This window comes from Armigeres subalbatus, unplaced genomic scaffold (assembly GCF_024139115.2).
Source record: "Armigeres subalbatus isolate Guangzhou_Male unplaced genomic scaffold, GZ_Asu_2 Contig210, whole genome shotgun sequence".
Taxonomy (NCBI): Eukaryota; Metazoa; Arthropoda; class Insecta; order Diptera; family Culicidae; genus Armigeres; species Armigeres subalbatus.
Window position 1 is genome coordinate 160,619 of NW_026942946.1, and position 20,591 is coordinate 181,209.

Here is a 20,591-nt window from a genome sequence, read left to right on the forward strand (position 1 = left end):
AAGTAAAAGACAAATACTTGGAGTATATAATTGGGGTGATACTGCGGCAGAGGACATCATGGAAGCCTTGGTTGATCTGATAGACAAATTTACTCAAACTTCAGGACAATTTGGAGATATTACAACAACTCAAATGGCTGAATTTGAGACGCAAATAAAAGATAAATAATGGAGGACATAATTGGGTTGATACCGCGGTATGGGACATCATGGAAGCCTTGGTTGATCTGGTAGACCATTTGATTCAAACCGACAATTTGAGATCTTACAACATCTCATATGTTTGGATTTGAGACGAAAAAGACAAACTCAGAGGGCATAATTGGGTTGATACTGCGGTGGGGCATCATGAGCCTTGGTTGATTCGGATCAGATCAAACCAAGACGACATTGTAAAATTGAAGTCAAGTTTCAAAAGCTGTAAGTTTATTTGTACATAGATTTAAAACATGTGAATGATGTTATGAACTTATTAAAACCTAATTTCAGCAGTTTCATATATCGAGCGAAACATTGTGTTAAAATCAGTATTCTGGGCATGTCCAAAATAGGTTCATTTTTATTAAACCGAAATATTTTCGACATATCTTCTTTTAAGTTCTAGATCTCATAAACGTTTACCTTTTGCTACAGAGGTGAGGCAAGCAAGGGCTGAAAGCCTTTAAACACAGACAATAGTAATAATATAAAACTTTTGTATAACAACCATTTTTCTCTAGTATCAAACTATTCATAAATTACTGTTCATACTGCATTTATAAATTACCATTCATTGATGTAAACCCGAAAAATGTCTATTAAATAAACATGTAGCTGTTTTCATTATTTCCATACGAAAATCGTAAGGGAAGTCCATGTCAAGAACCTATCTTTACTAGAGTCTCCGTCCGTGCTGCTTGCCAATGCAAAGAGTTCCGCGTTCCACAATATGTTTCGTTCGGAAAGAAGTGCAAGGAGCAAGGAAGCAAGCAACCCAATACTATCTATGACGCAAATGGAACAGATCTGGCACACTACATTAAAAAATATGGAGGGTAGGAATGATCAGGTATACATCAAGCCATGGACCGCACGTTTGTTTTTCTTTGATAATGCTAAATTTTAAATTGTAATATTAGTTTCAACTTAGCTAGTATGTAGATATTGTTCTTAGCTTTTAAGTGCTTTTAAAATGTATTGCTTTACAAGGACTTTAAGGATAAAAAAGCGAAAATGTTGGAGACTACTTATTTAATCTAATACAGTGAACTTTCCCTAACTCGATGTTCTGTAACAAATTTTCCTTACTCGATGAAATTCAAAGTCCCTTGAATCTAGCATACTGCATTCTCCATAAGTCGATTTCCAGTCGATTTTCCAATGTATTTTACCTCCTAACTCGATTTTGTCTGGAACACTTACATGTACGATAAAATAAGAAGTCAGAAATGAAAAGTGATAAGCGAAGAAGTGAGAATGAGAAGTGGAGTAAGAAATGAGAAGAAGTGAAAAATGAGAAATGAGATGCGAAAAATGAGAAATGAAGAGTGAGAAGTGCGAAGTAAGAAGTGATTAGTGGCGGTTAAAAAATGAAATGAGAAGTTAGAAGTGAGAAACTCAAAGTGAGGGAGAGAAAAGTGCGAATTGAAAAGGAAAAAGTTAGAAGTTAAAGAGAAAGTAAGTGAGAAATGAGAATTTGAAGTGAGATAAAGGAATGAGAAGTGAAAAGGAAAATGAGAAGTATTGAGTGAGAAGTGAGATGCGTGAAGTGAGAAGTGAGAAAAATAGTGAAAAGTGAAAAGTTTATAGTGAGCAGTGAGATATTTAAAGAAATTAGAAGAAATTAGAAGAAGTGAAAATGAGAAGAGACGAAAAGTGAAAAGAAAGAAAGGAAAATTATATAATAGAAGAAAAGTAATAAGTGAGAAATGAGAAGTCGAAGTGAGAATAGAAGGTACAAGTGAGAAGTGAAAAGTGAAAATGGGAAGTATGGAGGAAAAGTGAGATGTGTGAAGTGAGAAGTGAGAAATGAATAGGAGAGTTAAAAGTGAGCAGTGAGAAATTAGATGTGAAGTGAGTAGGTAAATGAATAGTGGAAGTGAGAAGTTAGAAGTGCGACATTTGTAGTCTGAAGTAGTACTGAAAAGTGAGATGTGCGTGAGAAATAAATAGTGAAAAGTGCGAAATGAGAAGTGGATAGTGGGAGAAGAAGGTGAGAAAAGAGAAGTAAGAAGTAAAATGGGAAATGAGGTGTGAGAAGGTAGCAGTAAGAAGTGAAAACTGAGAGAGCCTTGGAACGAGAAGTGAGAAACGATTTTTTCTGTTTCCTTCTTTTATCATCTTCCTTCTTCATGTCTTATGTCCCTCCACTCACTTCTCACTACTCAACATCTCATTTCTCACTTCCCAACTATCATCTCTCATTGCTCATCCTGTACTTCTCTGCCCTTCTAGCAAATTGTCCCATGTTACCTTGATGAAAAATCTCAAACTCGAGTCAATTGGCTCCACTGAAAAAATAAGTTGTTGTCTGATGATAATAGAGGCTGAAAACCGTTTAAATAAGTAGGGATTCGTTTTATGTCCTGAAAAGTGTGCCTACGCTCATAACATCCGACAATATTTGATAAATTTGAGAATGAACTGATTCTTAAATGGGTGGGAAAAGTGACTCTGAGTTTGAATTTTTCATCAAAGGTAACATGGACAATTATTCGTAGAATGGCAGTTCTGTTTAATCAACTACTCACATCACACTATCCTCACTTTGCAACCATCACATCTCACTTCTCACTTCTCATGATCACTTCCCTCGGCAGCAGGGACCATGTCCAGGGCTTGACGACCCTCCCCAGCCGTCTGTGAGTCAGGGGTTCTGCTCTAGGATGGTGGGGTTAAAGGGCGCTGTTAATTCCTCCCAAAACCAATATCCGAAGCAAACCTTATCAAGCGACCGTGTGCCGCTTAAAGCATACAAGCCCCTAACCCCCAATCCAAGGTGTCAAGCGACCCGTGCCGAAGGGATGAATGGCCTGGGGGTGAAACAAGCAGGTCGTTAACGGAGCCTGTGGAGGTTCCACAGAGTGAGGGCTGCTTGGCAAGCGGGTGGCAGTGGGTGGTACCACACACCCCCAAGTGGTGCACATGTGGTGCAAGCGATGGAAGTTGGGGATATTAATACCCCACAGAATGAGGACCGAGTGTAGTGAGCACACAAGAAGTCTGCATGGTACGCATGGTCGGTAGTGTTAGAATGACTGAAGTCTGCGAGCTGGCAGGAGTGTCGGGGGCAGATACCTCTGCGGCACCTCAGAAGTAGGGGACACGAAAGTCTCGCTGCGTCTGGCAGGAGTGTCAGGGGGTGATGCTTCTGCGGCACCTCAGAAATCGGAGAATGTAAGGTAGTGGTGTGACCCCGTCCCAGGATGGGAGACCACCACATTGGCTGAGGACTACCTGGGCCTCGAAACGTCAATGGTGGTGCTACGGCATAGTACCCTATGGAGTCCTAGACAGATCAAAGCCCGGTAGGTGAGTGTTAGGCACGCTTGACGTGCGGGTGTTCCACCAAACGATGCACAGGAGGTGCACAGAGTGGATAAAATGGGAGATGGGGTATTACAACCCACTGAGTGAGTGACTGAATGTCAAAGAGAGTGGTGCACAGTGGTGCAAGCGATTGGGACTGAATGTATGAGCGAGCACACAAGTTAGACTCGCATGGCTGTATGGTCAGAGTGGCTGCTTAGGCAGTGTGATCCGGCTGTCAGGGACGGAATGAGTGAAGTCTCGCTAGGCCTGGCAGGAGGTGTCGGGGGCAGATCACCTCAGAAGTAGGGGACAGAAAGTCTCGCTATGACTGGGATGTCAGTGATGCTCTGCGGCACCCGTAGGGAGACATGAAAGGGTCTGCCCTGCAGCTGAGGTAGGAGGCATAGGAGCCACCAACCTAGGGTCGCCTCCGGCTTGGTAGACAAGTGGTGCCATTCTGTTGCAGGACGGGGTGAGCACCATACTGAATGAGGACTGTCTATGTTGTGAGATGGCGGATTGGGGTACCCTGCAGGTGCCTGATCTTTCCTTGCAGTCATTCAAGGGCATAGGCAGGTGAGTGTTGGGGCACATGTGGTGCAGTATGTCTTGTGCAAATGTGTTGCATGGGGAGTGTCGAAGAGTTGAGGCGCATACGTGCACTTGTGTACGTCATGAGGGGGCGCATGTAAAGTCATCCCCAAGTATTGCTTAATTGCGGGCCGGGGAATGACTGGAGAGAAGGAGTTTTTTAGGGTCGGGAGTGGTGATCCCATCCCACACTACCTGGGTTCGCCTCCCCAGGTGTCTGTTTGCAGATTTCCTACCTTCGTTAAAAAAAAAAAAAAAAAAAAAAAAAAAAATGTATCACTTCCACTACTCACATGTTACTGCAGATCAGCTACTTAATACTCACATCCGTTTCTTAGTACTCACTTCACTCATTTGTACTCATTTCTATCTTCCCAGTTCTTGCTGTTCACTATTCACTCTGAACGTCTCACTTCTCAATTTACTTTATAAGAAACAAATTTAAACTATTCGACTAAATGGCATTCGGCCAAATATAAATATATTCCGATATAGATACCTCCCAACTCGATGGTCCCTTCAATATCGAGTAGAGAGTTCACTTATAACATAACTTTGCAAGCAATACAAAATTATTCGAGTGGTCAAAATATGTCCAATAGGTGGTCCAAAATTAAATCTTAATATTTTCAGAATTTATGATAGTTTGGTTCTTTCGGTGAGATTTACAACATTTTATCCACAAATCCTACCTAGTATTCGCCACTTTTTAGTTGCATAGGAATTGATCAAGATTATTACAAAATCTAACTTTTATTCGAAACATTGTTTGGCCATCTCCTAAAGTGTCAAAATACCTCCCTTACCCCAGAGCTACTTATCTTGAAATACACACCAGCCCACAGATTAAAAACGCCTTCCAATCAAACAAACAGTTTTAGGCAAAATTTATTACTTCTTTTGCTTAAACTTGTGAACCTATCATTTAGGACTCGGAGCTGTGCCTTGACTAATGTTCATCGATTGGTATGACGTCACTCTCATTTTGTAGGATTTGCGTAGGAAAGATTGGGGTTTTGTAAGCGTGAACAAAACCTAATACGTACTTTTGTTTGACGCCATTTTGAAAGTGATTTGTAAATGGAATAATAAAGTACAAATAACATAACGAACAAATACACCTGCTAAATGGGGTGTTCAGGTTTTAGAACGATTTAAAAAATACACCGAATTAAAATCGACCAAGTTTTGACGTTCCCTTTATAATGAAACGTCTTCAAACACACCCACATGAATTTCAATAGATATGTAGGTATTTCAATATCAATGAGTGTTTTGATGAATTATTCGTTCCACGATACACAAATAATTAGAATCAATGAGCATGTATTGTTGCCAAAAGACAATTCAAAGCTAATAATGAGTTCGCTAGCGATGAATAACAAATACAGTTTGGGAACCCTTTTGTTCTAGGGTTGTCAAACTTGCACTGCTTCTGACATCACCATAGTCAAGTATGTAGCTCTGGCCATCCCTTGTACTGAGGAATGGCCTAAGTCGACTGACTCACTATGCAGGCAGCCGAATCTTCAGCACGATGCCCATCTCGTACAGTGTCACGCGGGGCCCACCGTTCTGGCTGGCATGCTGAGTGCGTCGGAAACTTCGCCGAGGTGACGGAGCAGATCATACTGAAGATCAAACTGGACGACCACAAGCTGACCTACTGCACGGAACTATCTGATACACTTTACATCTGCGAGAATAGGATCACCACATGTGCATTACGGACGATGTGAGTATGCGGTGTTTGTTGCTGCTGTCTATTCGGCGGCGGGGAAACTGTGGGTTTGAGTCATGGTGGCATTTTTGTGATTGGGGATAATTTGTATAATGAAGGCTTAGAACGATGCGCTGTGCAGCGTGGAGAGAAATAATCAGCATTTTTATGGCAATTCAAGTCAGTTAATGTATTTCGTAGCAATGTTATCAAAATTTAGCGCACTTTTGGTTCGTTTGATTTATGTTTAGTTGATTTGGAAGAGTGAATATGTTTTCTCGATTTATTTGAAATATGAATATGAAATCTAACTGAAAATAGCTCAGATTGTCTGATGTCACACACAAAGCGGTATTCGTTTGATCTGGTTCACATTCTTTTGGTAGAAGATCTATGAATAAATAATTTGTTCTGAACGAATGGTTCCAAAGTGGCCGGAGGCTGAGTACAATGTCCATTGGGACCTTAATTTATAGCTCAACGAAACTTCAAACTCTTCTTACCTCCCCAGGGCTTCGAACGATCACCGCCTTCTACTTCCTGACCGAGATCAAGAAAAGTTCATCCAAACATATGGTCTCACGGTACGGCGATCGCGTTCGCCATGAACAGCGAGTTCTCCGGACGTGGCCCAGGACATGAAGCACTACAGCGAATCGCGGGACGTGGACGCCATCAGCCAGGTGCACGGCCAGATCGGCGAACTCAAGGACATCATGGTGAAGAACATCGAGAACATCACGAACCGGGGCGAACGACTGGAATTGCTGGTCAACCAGACGGAAAATCTACGAAATAATTGTGAGTTCTTGAAAGCAGAATCGTATTTTGCAATTAACAAAACGTATCTGTTTCACAGTCGGTAACATTCCGCCAGACGCGCAACCTGGCTCGAACCATGTTCTGGCGATCGGTTCGGATGTACTGCCTGATCGCGGCGATCCTCCTGTTCGTAATCTACATCGTAATAAGATGTCCTGCGGGGTCTTCTGTGGTCCAGTTGCATACACAGCGGCAAGAATGCGGCACGGTAACGCCACTCCGACGTCTCCACTGGTCTCGACGACGTCGTTTAAACGACTGACTAATCACCGAAGAAATTTGCAAGGAATGAATGAGACAGCATGCGAGTCAGTCCGCGGAAGGACGAAGATTTTCTTCATGCGATTACATTGAAAGACTTGAATAAACTGGGAAGGGTAACGGAGGGTATTCTTGTAGCGATCTTTTCGTCAGTCTGAGAATTGTATCAAATCAAAGCAAAGAATTTTAAACTGTAATGTGTAGAGCTATATTCTACTTTTACCACTTGGAACCGGAAGCATATTATACTTTAAACTTAAATGCTCTGCTTGACGACATATGATGGACTCGTGGCTGTCGGTAATCTATCCAGCCTTGTTTTTCCGTGTGGTTATAATTAATCTCTTATAATAGGATTTCACTTAGTAATGCGAATCGTTAAACTTTAAAACATTCCTAATTATCTCATTCCTTAGAAAGAACAACTTTACAACACAAGTGAAAATTAGCATAATTGTAGAGTCGAGTGCCATTCCAAGAAAAAGAAAAGCGTCTTTTCACTATGGTAGTGCCCAAAGATAACATTTCTTCCAGGTGGGAGCAGCAAGTAGTGAAACATTGTCTTCAGGGCCACTTGAGACACGACATCTCAAGCATTTCATTTGCTCTAACTGCAAACGGTGGAACTGGAACGAATCGGACGTTGGAGCACCGCCGTGGACGGAAACATAAAGTTTAAAGGAGTGTGAGTCTTTAAAATGTAATTAAAGGTTGATATGAATAAGTAGATGAAAATGAAAATTGAGGCAGGCATTTTCGTCTTTTGTCATAGTCCTGAAAACCAATAAAGAGAGTTTTTACCAAACCTGTCCGTACCCAAACGCTCAGGAGAAACGTTTTGCAAGGGTTGCTTTCGTGGCTTTAGCCCCTACGACAGCAAATATTAATATACGCAACGTATTTTCGTGGAACGTATATGAAAACGCACGTACCTAATAACGATTGTTATGTAAATTGTTCAATATTGACGCTTTATTGCATTCCTCGACGCAGCATTCAATCGAGAAAATTATTTTTCAGTTACGTCGATGCAACGCTAAATTACCTGCCAAATTGATTATTAACGCGAAACCAGCGTAATATTACTACCAACATCAGTGATATCGCTCTTCAAAGCACGCTGTAAAATGTCAACAAAGCAAGCACTTCTGCCGGCAGTCAGTCTAATTTTCATTCCATTCTGCTCGCATCGAAAACGATGATTATTCAAATAATATTAGTTTAATTGTTAATATCATCTTCCAAACTTGGACGTACATGTTCATGATAGAATTAGAGGAAAGTATAGAATTGATAGCCCGTTACACAGCAAAAGATTGAATATCACACCGGATTCGATGCACATCATCGCCGTCGTAAACTCGTGATATTAGCAATACGTAACCGAACGAAGCATACTGATTTGGGAATCCTTCCCGTGTTCCGTTGGGAATCCTTCCCGTGTTCCGTTGGGAATCCTTCCCGGATTCCGTTGGGAATCCTTCCCGGATTCCGTTGGGAATCCTTCCCGGATTCCGTTGGGAATCCTTCCCGGATTCCGTTGGGAATCCTTCCCGGATTCCGTTGGGAATCCTTCCGGATTCCGTTGGAATCCTTCCGGATTCCGTTGGGAATCCTTCCTGATTCCTGTTGGGAATCCTTCCTGATTCCGTTGGGAATCCTTCCCGGATTCCGTTAAATCCTTCCGGATTCCGTTGGGAATCCTTCCCGGATTCCGTTGGGAATCCTTCCCGGATTCCGTTGGGAATCCTTCCCGGATTCCGTTGGGAATCCTTCCCGGATTCCGTTGGGAATCCTTCCCGGATTCCGTCGGGAATCCCTTCCGGATTCCGTCGGGAATCCCTTCCGGATTCCGTCGGGAATCCCTTCCGGATTCCGTCGGGAATCCCTTCCGGATTCCATCGGGAATTTCTTCCGGGTTCCGTCGGGAATCCCTTCCGGATTCCGTCGGGAATCCCTTCCGGATTCCGTCGGGAATCCCTTCCGGATTCCGTCGGGAATCCTTCCGGATTCCGTCAGGAATCCTTCCGAAATCCCTTCCGTCGGGAATCCTTCCGGATTCCGTCGGGAATCCTTCCAGTTCCGTCGGGAATCCCTTCCGGATTCCGTTGGGAATCCCTTCCGGATTCCGTAGGGAATCCCTTCCGGATTCCGTAGGGAATCCCTTCCGGATTCCGTAGGGAATCCCTTCCGGATTCCGTAGGGAATCCCTTCCGGATTCCGTAGGGAATCCCTTCCGGATTCCGTAGGGAATCCCTTCCGGATTCCGTAGGGAATCCCTTCCGGATTCCGTAGGGAATCCCTTCCGGATTCCGTAGGGAATCCCTTCCGGATTCCGTAGGGAATCCCTTCCGGATTCCGTCGGGAATCCCTTCCGGATTCCGTCGGGAATCCCTTCCGGATTCCGTCGGGAATCCCTTCCGGATTCCGTCGGGAATCCCTTCCGGATTCCGTCGGGAATCCCTTCCGGATTCCGTCGGGAATCCCTTCCGGATGACAATATGCAATGCATTTCGGACTTTTGGAATTCCAGGAATTTTGATCAGTAAACCGTTCAACGAATTGAAATAAATTGAAATGCAGTGGAGTACATCCAAAGAATTGGAATGCAGTGAAATATAAAAAGATAAAGGATTTAAATCGATTTGAGCAGTCTGGATTAGCGGAATATATGTTCGAGAGCTACGGTCGCGCCATTTTCGAAAAGTATTCTAACGGACTAATGGGAAAACCTCATTGTTCGAGATGTGTCTATCAGTAATTTCACCTTTCTGTCCGCCCACCTTTGCCAGTGAGTCTGGCTTCTTGGGCTCATTCACTAATTCACGCCACTAAGTTACGAAGACGAAGATCTTTCGTAGCTTAGTTGGTTAAATATCACTAGTCTAGTGTACTGAGGGTCATGGGTTCAAGTCCCATCGAAGGAAAGAGGTTACCTCCAATACATTTTTCAAATCAAATTCTACCACATGCACATATTCACATGGGAAGTTTTCAGATCATTGTAAAACGCGTTACTTGTTCAACTCTCTTCTCTATCTATACAAATCGATTGGTCGTAGCTAAAGAAATGTCCATTTTCAATCTCCTACCCCCATATGTCACAAATTTGTATAAATCATCTGAAAATTGTATGCATCTACACACTTCAGGCATCACCATCTCCACTCTAAGCGGTCAACTATTTAGGGTTGCTCCATAATTCCTGGACTGATTCTCACAGTTTTCGAGTTTTCGACTGTTGTCCGTAACGAAGGTAATCTAAAAGTCCAACAACATTGCTAACGATCTAAAAAGGTATCGTAGAACAAGTGACAAATGTTCTACATTTGGAATTCCGGAAGAATTCCAAGCATAATCCCGGAAGTAGTACTAGCGAAATTCCAGAATAATTTAAGACGGAATCTTGGAAGGATTTGAGTCGGAATCTTGATAGGATTCCCGAAATCTCGTATAACTTAGGGAATTCCATGAAGTCCCGACCAGGTCCAAAAAGCAAGCCCGACGGAATATAAAAAAAAAATTTCTGGACGTAGTCCCAGAATGATTCTGAACGGAATCGCGAAAGTATTCATGACGGAGTCCGGGTAGGAATCCCAAGGGAATTCCAAAAAAAAATCCCTTGGAATCCAGGAAAGGTTATCAACGAAATCCCGGAAGGGTTCTCAATAAAGCTCCCGAAGGATTTCCAAAAAAATCATAAATGAAGGATTCGCAAAATATTCCCGACGGAATCCGGGAGGGATTCCCGACGGAATCCGGGAGGGATTCCCGACGGAATCCGGGAGGGATTCCCGACGGAATCCGGGAGGGATTCCCGACGGAATCCGGGAGGATTCGACGGAATCCGGAGGATTCCCGACGGAATCCGGGAGGATTCCCGACGGAATCCGGAAGGATTCGACGGAATCCGGAAGGATTCCCGACGGAATCCGGAAGGATTCCCGACGGAATCCGGAAGGATTCCCGACGGAATCCGGAAGGATTCCCGACGGAATCCGGAAGGATTCCCGACGGAATCCGGAAGGATTCCCGACGGAATCCGGAAGGATTCCCGACGGAATCCGGAAGGATTCCGACGGAATCCGGAAGGATTCCTGACGGAATCGGAAGGATTCCCGACGGAATCCGGAAGAAGGATTCCGACGGAATCCGGAAGGATTCCCGACGGAATCCGGAAGGATTCCCGACGGAACTGAAGGATTCCTGACGGAATCCGGAAGGATTCCTGACGGAATCCGGAAGGATTCCGGAATCCGGATCGGAAGGATTCCCGACGGAATCCGGAAGGATTCCCGACGGAATCGGAAGGGATTCCCAACGGAATCCGGGAAGGATTTAACGGAATCCGGGAAGGATTCCCAACAGGAATCGGAAGATTCCCAACGGAATCGGAAGGATTCCCAACGGAATCCGGAAGGATTCCCAACGGAATCCGGAAGGATTCCCAACGGAATCCGGAGGATTCCCCAGGAATCCGGAAGGATTCCCGACGGAATCCGGAAGGGATTCCCGGCGGAATCCGGAAGGATTCCGACGGAATCCGGAAGGATTCCCGACGGAATCCGGAGGATTCCCGACGGAACTCCGGAAGGATTCCCGACGGAATCCGGAAGGATTCCCAGACGGAATCCGGAAAGGATCTGACGGAATCCGGAAGGATTCCCGACGGAATCCGGAAGGGATTCCCGGACGGAATCGGAAGGATTCCGACGGAATCCGGAAGGATTCCCGACGGAATCCGGAAGGATTCCCGACGGAATCGGAAGGATTCCCGACGGAATCCGGAAGGATTCCCGACGGAATCCGGAAGGATTCCCGACGGAATCCGGAAGGGGTTCCCGACGGAAGCCGGAAGGATTCCCGACGGAATCGGAAGGATTCCCGACGGAATCCGGAAGGATTCCCGACGGAATCCGGAAGGATTCCCGACGGAATCCGGAAGGATTCCGACGGAATCGGAGGATTCCGACGGAATCCGGAAAGGATTCGACGGAATCCGGAAGGATTCCCGACGGAATCCGGAAGGATTCCCGACGGAATCGGAAGGTTCGACGGAATCCGGAAGGATTCCCGACGGGAATCCCGGAAGGTTCCGACGGGAATCCGGAAGGATTCCGACAGATCGGAGGGATTCCCGACGGGAATCCGGAAGGATTCCTACGGAATCCGGAAGGATTCCCGACGGAATCCGGAAAGGATTCCGGATTCGATCGGAATCCGGATTCCGTCGGAATCCTTGGATTCCGTCGTCAGTCCTTCGATTCCGTCGAATCCCTTCCGGATTCCGTCGAAATCCTTCGGATTCCGTCGGGAATCGCTTCCGGATTCCGTAGAGAATCCCTTCCGGATTCCGTCTGGGAATCCTTCCGGATTCCGTCAGAATCCTTCCAGTTCCGTCGGGAATCCTTCCGGATTCCGTTGGGAATCCTTCCGGATTCCGTCGGGATCCCTTCCGGATTCCGTCGGGAATCCTTCCGGTTCCGTCGAATCCTTCCGGATTCCGTCGGGAATCCTTCCGGATTCCGTCGGGAATCCTTCCGGATTCGTCGGGGAATCCTTCCGGATTCCGTCGAATCCTTCCGGTTCCGTCAAATCCTTCCGGATTCCGTCGGGAATCCTTCGGATTCCGTCGGGAATCCCTTCCGGTTCCGTCGGGAATCCCTTCCGGATTCCGTCGAATCCTTCCGGTTCCGTCGGGAATCCCTTCCGTCGAATCCTTCCGGATTCCGTCGAATCCTTCCGGATTCCGTCGGAATCCTTCCGGATTCCGTCGGGAATCCCTTCCGGACTTCCGTCGGAATCCTTCCGGTTCCGTCGGGAATCCTTCCGGATTCCGTCAGGAATCCTTCCGGATTCCGTCGGAATCCTTCCGGATTCCGTCAGGGAATCCCTTCCGGATTCGATCCGTCAGATCCTTCCAGGATTCCGTCGAATCCTCCCAGGATTCCGTTGGGAATCCTCCCAGGATTCCGTTGGGAATCCTCCCAGGATTCCGTTGGGAATCCTCCCAGGATTCCGTTGGGGAATCCTCCAGGATTCCGTTGGGGAATCCTCCCAGGATTCGTTGGGAATCCTCCCAGGATTCCGTTGGGAATCCTCCCAGGATTCCGTTGGAATCCTCCCAGGATTCCGTTGGGAATCCTCCCAGGATTCCGTTGGAATCCTCCCAGGATTCCGTTGGGAATCCTCCAGGATTCCGTTGGGAATCCTCCCAGGATTCAGTTGGGAATCCTCCCAGGATTCCGTTGGGAATCCTCCCAGGATTCCGTTGGGAATCCTCCCAGGATTCCGTTGGGAATCCTCCCAGGATTCCGTTGGGAATCCTCCCAGGATTCCGTTGGGAATCCTCCCAGGATTCCGTTGGGAATCCTCCCAGGATTCCGTTGGGAATCCTCCCAGGATTCCGTTGGGAATCCTCCCAGGATTCCGTTGGGAATCCTTCCCGGATTCCGTTGGGAATCCTTCTCGGATTCCGTTGGTAATCCTTCCCGGATTCCGTTGGGAATCCTTCCCGGATTCCGCTTGCAATCCTCCCCGGATTCCGACGGGAACCCTCCCAGGATTCCGTTGGGAATCCTCCCAGGATTCCGTTGGGAATCCTCCCAGGATTCCGTTGGGAATCCTCCCAGGATTCCGTTGGGAATCCTCCCAGGATTCCGTTGGGAATCCTCCAGGATTCCGTTGGGAATCCTCCCAGGATTCCGTTGGGAATCCTCCCAGGATTCCGTTGGGAATCCTCCCAGGATTCCGTTGGGAATCCTCCCAGGATTCCGTTGGGAATCCTCCCAGGACTCCGTTGGGAATCCTCCCAGGATTCCGTTGGGATTCCTTCCCGGAGTCCGTTGGGAATCCCTTCCGGATTCCGTTGGGAAAACCTTCTGGATTCCGTTGGGAATCCCTTCCGGATTACGTTGGGAATCCCTTCCGGATTCCGTTGGGAATCCTTTCCGGATCCTGTTGGAAATCCTTCCTGGATTCCGATGGCAATCCTTCCCGGATTCCGTTGGGAATCCTTCCTGATTCCGTTGGAATCCTTCCCGGATTCCGTTGGGAATCCTTCCTGGATTCCGCTGGGAATCCTTCCGGATTCCGCTGGGAATCCTTCCGGATTCCGCTGGAATCCTTCCCGGATTCCGTCGGGAATCCTCCAGATTCCGTTGGGAATCCTTCTCGGGATTCCTTTGGGAATCCTTCCCGGATTCCGTTGGGAATCCTTCCCGTGTTCCGTTGGGAATCCTTCCCGTGTTCCGTTGGGAATCCTTCCCGTGTTCCGTTGGGAATCCTTCCCGTGTTCCGTTGGGAATCCTTCCCGTGTTCCGTTGGGAATCCTTCCTGATTCCGTTAGAATCCTTCCGGATTCCGTTGGGAATCCTTCCCGGATTCGTTGGAATCCTTCCTGGATTCCGTTGGGAATCCTTCCGGATTCCGTTGGGAATCCTTCCTGGATTCCGTTGGGAATCCTTCCCGGATTCCGTTAGAATCCTTCCTGGATTCCGTTAGGAATCCTTCCGGATTCCGTTGGGAATCCTTCCGGATTCCGTTGGAATCCTTCCCGGATTCCGTTGGGAATCCTTCCCGATTCCGTTGGGAATCCTTCCCGGATTCCGTTAGAATCCTTCCCGATTCCGTTGGGAATCCTTCCTGATTCCGTTGGGAATCCTTCCAGATTCCGTTGGGAATCCTTCCGGATTCCATTGGGAATCCTTCCCGGATTCCGTTGGGAATCCTTCCCGGATTCCGTTGGGAAATCCTTACCGGATTCCGTTGGAATCCTTCCGGATTCCGTTGGGAATCCTTCCTGATTCCGTTAAATCCTTCCGGATTCCGTTGGGAATCCTTCCTGATTCCGTTAGAATCCTTCCTGATTCCGTCGGGAATCCTTCCGGATTCCGTCGGGAATCCTTCCAGATTCCGTCGGGAATTCTTTCTGGATTCCGTCGGGAATTCTTCCGGATTCCATCGGGAATTTCTTCCGGGTTCCGTCGGGAATCCCTTCCGGATTCCGTCGGGAATCCCTTCCGGATTCCGTCAGGGATCCCTTCCGGATTCCGTCGGGAATCCCTTCCGGATTCCGTCGGGAATCCCTTCCGGATTCCGTCGGGAATCCCTTCCGGATTCCGTCGGGAATCCCTTCCGGATTCCGTCGGGAATCCCTTCCGGGAATCCCTTCCGGATTCCGTCGGGAATCCCTTCCGGGAATCCCTTCCGTCGGGAATCCCTTCCGGATTCCGTCGGGAATCCCTTCCGGATTCCGTCGGGAATCCTTTCCGGATTCCGTCAGGAATCCCTTCCGGATTCCGTAGGGAATCCCTTCCGGATTCCGTAGGGAATCCCTTCCGGATTCCGTAGGGAATCCCTTCCGGATTCCGTAGGGAATCCCTTCCGGATTCCGTCGGGAATCCCTTCCGGATTCCGTCGGGAATCCCTTCCGGATTCCATCGGGAATCCCTTCCGGATTCCGTCGGGAATCCTTCCGGATTCCGTCGGGAATCCTTCCGGATTCCGTCGGGAATCCTTCCGGATTCCGTCGGGAATCCTTCCGGATTCCGTCAGGAATCCTTCCGGATTCCGTCAGGAATCCTTCCGGATTCCGTCAGGAATCCTTCCGGATTCCGTCGGAATTCCTTCCGGATTCCGTCAGGAATCCCTTCCGGATTCCGTCGGGAATCCTTCCGGATTCGTCGGAATCCCTTCCGGATTCCGTCGGAATCCTTCCGGATTCCGTCGGGAATCCTTCCGGATTCCGTCAGGAATCCTTCCGGATTCCGTCGGAATCCTTCCGGATTCCGTCGGGAATCCTTCCGGATTCCGTCGGAATCCTTCCGGATTCCGTCAGGGAATCCTTCCGGATTCCGTCAGGAATCTCTTCCGGATTCCGTCAGGAATTCCTTCCGGATTCCGTCGGGAATCCCTTCCGGATTCCGTCGGGAATCCCTTCCGGATTCCGTCGGGAATCCCTTCCGGATTCCGTCGGGAATCCCTTCCGGATTCCGTCGGGAATCCCTTCCGGATTCCGTCGGGAATCCCTTCCGGATTCCGTCGGGAATCCCTCCCGGATTCCGTCGGGAATCCCTCCCGGATTCCGTCGGGAATCCCTCCCGGATTCCGTCGGGAATCCCTCCCGGATTCCGTCGGGAATCCCTCCCGGATTCCGTCGGGAATCCCTCCCGGATTCCGTCGGAAATATTTTGCGAATCCTTCATTTATGATTTTTTTGGAAATCCTTCGGGAGCTTTGTTGAGAATCCTTCCGGGATTTCGTTGATAACTCTTCCTGGATTCCAAGGGAATTTTTTTGGAAATCCCTTGGGATTCCTACCCGGACTCCGTCATGAATACTTTCGCGATTCCGTTCAGAATCATTCTGGGACTATGTCCAGAATTTTTTTTTATATTCCGTCGGGCTTGCTTTTTGGACCTGGTCGGGACTTCATGGAATTCCCTAAGTTATACGAGATTTCGGGAATCCTATCAAGATTCCGACTCAAATCCTTCCAAGATTCCGTCTTAAATTATTTTGGAATTTCGCTAGTACTACTTCCGGGATTATGCTTGGAATTCTTCCGGAATTCCAAATGTAGAACATTTGTCACTTGTTCTACGATACCTTTTTAGATCGTTAGCAATGTTGTTGGACTTTTAGATTACCTTCGTTACGGACAACAGTCGAAAACTCGAAAACTGTGAGAATCAGTCCAGGAATTATGGAGCAACCCTAAATAGTTTAACGCTTAGAGTGGAGATGGTGATGTCTGAAGTGTGTAGATGCATACAATTTTTCAGATGATTTATACAAACTTGTGACATATGGGGTAGGAGATTGAAAATGGACATTTCTTTAGCTACGAGCAATCGATTTGTATAGATAGAAAAGAGAGTTTAACAAGTAACGCGTTTTACAATGTTTTGAAAAATACGATGTGAATATGTACATGTGGAAGAATTTGATTTGAAAAATGTATTGAAGGTAACCACTTTCCTTCGATGGGACTTGAACCCATAACCCTCAGTACACTAGACTGGTGATATTTAACCAACTAAGCTACGAAAGAACTTCGTCTTCGCAACTTAGTGGCTCCTGAATGAGCCCAAGAAGCCAGGCTCACTGGCAAAGGTGGGCGGACAGAAAGGTGAAATTACAGATAGACACATCTCGAACAATGAGGTTTTCCCATTAGTCCGTTAGAATACTTTTCGAAAATGGCAAATGAATTGTTCAATGAACTTGGACGGTGGCTAATTTCCATAGTTCCTATAATTCCTGCGCGACCGTAGTTCTCGAACATATATTCCGCTAATCCAGACTGCTCAAATCGATTTAAATCCTTTATCTGTTTATATTTCAATGCATTCCAATCCTTTGGATGCACTCCACTGCATTCCAGTTTATTCCAATTCGTTGAACGGTTTACGAATCAAAATTTCTGGGATTCCGAAAGTCCGAAATGCATTGCAATTTGTCATAAATCTCAATTTACACTCCATGATTGAAACACAATAATATTGCTTCAGAAAAAGAAACCCTTGGTGAAGTTTCTCTTCCAACCCGTTCCTGGAACTCTTGTCGCACTCAATTACAATGTATGAAAAGTGAACCGTCGACCTTATTTGACTTCGGTTTTATGTTCGCCCTGTCTCCAAAGCATGCAACGAATTGCATTCTCGGAATTCCTTTCGTAAACATAGCTCTGACTATGAGCTTACTGAAGCAACACTGTGCCAGTGCCTGTGTTGCAGTCCGTTCACTTTTTTATTCGTTTCTCGGGAAGCGGTCCCTCCGGAAACGTCCCTCAAATGGGAAATGGAAAGCATGACGCCACGCCATCGTCGAAGTTTTAGGTAGCAAATGCAATAAAACGCGCTTTGCTTTATCGATAAAAGAAAATAACTGTGAAAGGCAGCCCTTCGGGGACGGGAAACTGTTGACACAGGACTACAGTGCGTGACGGAGGCGGAATATTTTGATTGTTTCGGAAAAAACTCGAAATTTGTTGCCAGTGGAATTTTTACCAAGATGTCAAAATTTTCAGTCATTCCAAGTCCATTTTCGATGTTTACAATGGATCGATCGTTGCAAAATTGCTGGTTAGTATTCTTAACAATTAAGTTTTAGCGAATTAAAACAAAACAGACTGTCCGAACGTTTCGGTTGATTTACTGGCCTTTGGCCATCTTCTGCAGACAAAACTTTTGTCTGTACAAGATTATCGAAGTCCAGTAAATCGCCGGACAGCCTGGTGAAGTATTGTTTTGTCTTAATTCGCCGAAAATGAATCGATAAGAACACCAACCCAAGTTTATTTTCGTGACTTGTTCTGCATAGAATTGAAGCGGCAGTCAACAAACCTGATAAGGGAATTGAGAACGTGACCCTACGTCAATCATAGAAAACGATTACCCTCTAAAATACTGCTGATTCCAATGCTGTGGATTTCTCGAATTCAACAATGCTTGGTTCAGATTTGCAAAACACCGACTGCAGTGCTGCATACATACTCAATGGCAGCAATCCATTCCGATTGTAGCAGAAGCTGACGAAGACAAAAGTTGGAAACTATGCAAAGGAGTGAGATTCCTCCTCACAGCGGCACAGTGCAGCAGCCACGTTTTCCGGCAATCATAGAGATTGGAGTTGCATGTGGCCTCAAGCGACGTCGTCGTCGCCATCTTTAGCGGAAGGCGCCATTTGTTGGGTCGATAAAAACACGCTAGGCGCTGTTTTGTTTATCATTGTGCCACCGTTGTCGTCGTAAGTAATCAGATGATGGAAATCTGTGCAGTGGAATAACTTCTGAATAAACACTCGCGATAAGTTACAGCATTCGCGCTTACAATTGGTCAGGGTTTTGTAAAACCGCACCATGCGCCTTTTCGACTGACTTGTGATATTTCGTTCGTAGAAGAAAAACGGATATTTATTCATAACAATTAATGTGTAAATTTACTATTCAATATCCTTAGGGTTTGAGGGACATCCGATACAATCTGTGAGTGATTTTTTTTATTGGCGCTTGTAGCGATTTGGCAATACTGAATTGTGTTTTTCTTTCTTTTATTTGTGTGATTTTTTACGTTATTCAGTACTTGTCGTACTGAACCAAGGCCGGAAGTCACTTGATGGGGAACTGGATTGGAGAAGAACTACAGGCCAAACATAGAGACCTTCCTTGCGTAAGCAGTGTCCGGATCGGATCTCGAAAATGAGCTCAGATTGACGAAATTTGATCAAACGGAAGTGTTTATTTTGCGAAGTTACGTGGTCGTGGAAGCTCTGCAGATCGACTCCCAATCTTCCCGTACTGTTTTGACATCCCCCTGTGAGATTGAAGATACGAAGCGCAGGAATTAAAATCCAGCAAGGAGGTTTAGGATCCAAGCAAATGTCGTGTTCGGGAGCTTGTTAGCAAGCATCTTGTTAGCAGGATCGGTCGGGACAAGATCAGGTTTAATTGCCGGGTAGGTTGACTATGATCCTACAACCAATTTCAAATCCACCCAAGTGCGGCAAGAATATGAGGCCTCGGTCGATGGATGCTACGGCTTCGAGTATCTTGATTATCTTCCAGCTAGGGATGGAATATTCTCCCAACTTGACACTTAATCCGAACAGCTGATTTCCCCATGCAAACGTTCCCTTGGGCTTACTCACGGGCAGTCCTGGTGAGTTTTAAAAAGCTTCATAGCACAACGGAGGACAGCGCTGATGACGGGTTTTGTTTATATCTGAGTACGTTCTGAAGTATCACCGACGATAACCATCAGCACGAAGATGTGGATGTTTGAAAGGGGCGAATGAAACACACCGTTCATAGCGATGAGGAAAAGCGTCACTTCCAGATCGGATCCCTGGGATACGTCTGTTTCCTTCGGAAAAGTCTTCGAGCCCTGGTTCGAAATTGTGGACAAATCAAGGATGTCGTCGGAAAATCCCCACCCACTCAGCGGCTGGAGAACGAAAGGGGTCCGTGTCTTATCAACACTACAAGTACCGAGCCAAGATTTGTAACATAAAGTACCAAGGTCGCAAAAAAACGTGGAACTCCAACTTTTAGCATCCAGATCTCAACTGTTTTTCAACCAAATCTCTTGATTTTTCACAGAATATGGAAAGTTATTCGATCAAAGTTGCATTCGATCGTCCTTATGTACCTATAATTGCGTACTAGCTGAAGCGACGGCTACGCAACACAAAACGGAACACTTGAACAACCTATTCGTGCGTAGGGGCGAATTTTTATTTGATTCGCGTTGAAAATGCTGCAATAATCCAATCCAATGCATTTTCTTTTATCTGAAGTCAGCTTATGACAGGGAAAAGGAAAAAATGTTCACCAGTTTTATCAAGCTTTGTTATGTGCAAAAACGCAAAGTTATGCGCCAGAAAAAAAAAAACTTTGGCTCCACTTGCATGATGTTCAACATTTTACAGGCTTCCTGCTGAATGGCATTATGGCAAGTTCGCCAAAAAAGATTATTATTGTTGCATTGTCAATATTGCAGGAGCATATCGTCAAAACTTAAGCAAAACATCAGTTACCCGAGCATATGGTTGCTGGATCCTGCTGATGTTTCTCTAATTTAACAAAACAATAGCATGAATGAGAAAATGTACGATGAAGTTTCAGCTTATTTTCCGAGCGCTGTAATGTATTTAATGAGTTAATGTAGCTTAAATGGTCTGGTAG

General features: G+C 46.2%; 1 pseudogene; it reads left to right on the top strand.

Annotated features, from left to right (window-relative positions):
- Positions 1-5,638: 5,638 nt before the first annotated feature.
- Positions 5,639-20,591, top strand: part of LOC134203757 (vesicle-associated membrane protein 7-like) — a 53,599-nt pseudogene continuing 38,646 nt past the window's right edge.